At 40.4% G+C, this 3,094-nt stretch overlaps 1 pseudogene; it reads right to left on the reverse strand.

Annotated features, from left to right (window-relative positions):
• Nucleotides 1-2,358: 2,358 nt before the first annotated feature.
• On the reverse strand, nucleotides 2,359-2,500 carry LOC133753918 (small nucleolar RNA SNORA40; annotated as a pseudogene).
• Nucleotides 2,501-3,094: the final 594 nt, after the last annotated feature.

Here is a 3,094-nt window from a genome sequence, read left to right on the forward strand (position 1 = left end):
AACTTATCAAATGGTATACAACAAGCATGCACAGCTGTTTATATATCACTTATACCTCAATAATTCTTTTTTAAAAAACATTTTATTTAAATACAGTATACATGCCAGGAAATGCACATAAATGTATAGATAAGTGAGTTTTTAATCTGATCAAACTCCTAACCAACTCCAAAAATTAAGAACAGAGTATTACTATACCCCAAGAGTCCTCACTATACTATCCCCCCACCGTTTCTTTTTTTAACATGTGAAAGAAGAGGGCATTGTCAGTTATGTGGTATGATGCAGTGAAGCACTATTTACAACTATATACCAAATGATACAACATTCACACAAGTTTTGTTCTCTCTCTATATTGGCTACCACAAATAAGAGAACATGTGATACTTGTCTTTCTGTGTCTGGCTTATTTCACTTAGCAAAATGATCTCCAGTTGCATTCATTTTGTTGCAAATGTCAGAATTCCATTTTTCCATTTTTCATTGTTGTGTAATAGTCCTTGTGTACATACACCACATTTTCTTTATCCAGTCATTAGTCAATGGATATCTGGGTTGATTCCATATCTTAGCTATTGTGAATTAAGCTGCAATAAATATGGGAGTACAAATAACTCTTTCACATACGGACTTCAATTCCTCTCGGTAAATTCCCAGGAGTGGGATGGCTGGGTCATATAGTAGATCTATTTTCAGATTTCTGAGGACTCTCCATACTGTCTTCCATAATGGTTGTACCAGCTATATATTATATAACTCCATTTATATGAAATGTCAAAAATAGATACAACTGGAGCCAGCGCCGTGGCTCACTTGGTTAATCCTCCGCCTATGGCGCCAGTATCTCACATGGGCATCGGATTCTGTCCCGGTTGCTCCTCTTCCAGGCCAGCTCTCTGCTGTGGCCCGGGAGGGCAGTGGAGGATGGCCCAAGTGCTTGGGCCCTGTACCCGCATGGGAGACCAGGAGGAAGCACCTGGCTCCTGGCTTCAGATGAGTGCAGCACGCCGACCGTAGCGGCCATTTGGGGGGTGAACCAATGGAAGGAAGACCTTTCTCTCTGTCTCTCTCTCGCTGTCTAACTCTAGCTGTCAAATAAAATAAAATAAAATAAAATTTTTAAAAATGAAAAAATAGAAACTATACAAGAAAGTATATTATAGGTTGTTGGAGACTGGGAGTAAGGAGAATGGGGAGTGATTCCCTAATGAGTATATTATTTCTTTTTGAAGTGATAAAATTATTATGGAATCAGTGGTGATTTTCCCAACTCTATTAATATATTTTTTTAAAGGTTTATTTATCTGAAACTCAGAGTTACACACAGAGAGAAAGAGAGGCAGAGAGAGAGAGAGAGAGGTCTCACTCCCCAGTTGGCTGCAATGGCAGGAGCTGTGCTGATCTGAAGCCAGGATCCAGGAGCTTCTTTCGTGTCTCCCACGCAGGTACAGAGACCCAAGCACTTGGGCCATCTTCCACTGCTTTCCCAGGCCATAGCAGAGAGCTGGATCGGAAGTGGAGCAGCCAGGACTCAAACTGGCACCCATATGGGATGCTGGCACTGCAGGCAATGGCTTTAGCCTCTATGCCACAGTGCCGGTCCCTCTATTAACATATCTTAAAAACCACTAAACTGTACAATTTAGAGAATAAATTTGAAAATTTTAAAAGTAAATTTAAAAAATTGCACCACATTGTTGTGAACCTGATTAGAAAATAAATGCAAGTACTCATCACATTGATGCAAAAATTTGAAATTTGAACATTGACGAGTAATTTGATAATTCCAAACATATTTTATTTTCTATGGTTATTTTTATTGTTATTTTAAAAGATTTATTTATTTGAAAGGCAGAGTGACAGAGGGAGGCGCGAGCGCACGTGCGCGCACACACGCACACCCTCTCTTGGTTCACTCCCCAAATGCCAGGAACAGCTGGGGTAGCCAGGATCAAGGAACTCCATCCAGGTGTCCCAGAAGGTTGGCAGGAACTCAAGTACTTGGGCTGTCATGTGCTGCTGCCTCCCAGGCACATTAGCAGAAAGCTGAATCAGAAGTGCAGAGTAGCTAGGACTTGAACCAGCACTCTGATATAGGATGCAGGTTTCCTAAATGGTGGCTTAATCTGCTGCACCACAATGTCTGCTCCATTATGGTTATGTCTTAAAGTTATATATTAAATTGCTTATAGATAAAAAGTGGAATTTGCTTTGAAATAACATGGAAAGAGGAAAATGAGTGAGTATGGTTGACGTTGGAGTGGGATTGATGATAATTGCATGTAGGGTATAGGTTTATCAGTAATATTTTAGTTTCTATTATGTCTACTTTTGTATGTGTTCTGAAAACTTTTTCATCCTATGCCTACTTGCATGAATCAAAATTCATACTGATCAACAATTTCTGGGTTTCAAAAGAGGATTTATTTTTTGTGCCTTTGTGTCAGTCTTTGTCCACATGAAATTCTTTTTAAAATAGCCTTATGACAAAATCAAATCCTGTTTTCTTAAGTCTAAGATATTGAATATGGAGGAGGACAGAAATGAAGATCAAAACCTCAATGCTGGGAGCCAGCGTTGTGGCACAGCATGTTAAAGCCCAGCCTGCTGCACCAGCATCCCACATAGGTGCCAGTTCGAGTGCTGGCTGCTCCATTTCTGATCCAGCTCCCTGCTAATGCAAGGAAAGCAGCGAAGGATGGCCCAACTGTTTGGGGCCCTGCACCCAGGTTGGAGACACGGAAGGAGCTCCTGGATCCTGGCTTTAGCCCCGGCCGTTGCAGCCATTTGAAGAGTGAACCAGCGGATGGAAGACCTCTCTCTCTGTCTCTATGTCTCTCTGTAACTCTTTCAAATAAAGAAAATAAATCTTATATTTTAAAAAACCCTCAAGCTAGCAGTTTCTCTCATTTTTACAGGCAGAACCTAAGGCACAAATATGATCACTGAGAACTATGAGCTTCTATAAGGAACGCCAAAGACTAAGAGAAAAAGAAGAAAATCTGTTTCCAATGCTCAGATGATAATAGCTTTCCTACTCTTTTGGCCTCTGAGGAAATTGATAAATATAGCTCTAAGGAAATTTGTTTGGTCT

This window comes from Lepus europaeus, chromosome X (assembly GCF_033115175.1).
Source record: "Lepus europaeus isolate LE1 chromosome X, mLepTim1.pri, whole genome shotgun sequence".
Taxonomy (NCBI): Eukaryota; Metazoa; Chordata; class Mammalia; order Lagomorpha; family Leporidae; genus Lepus; species Lepus europaeus.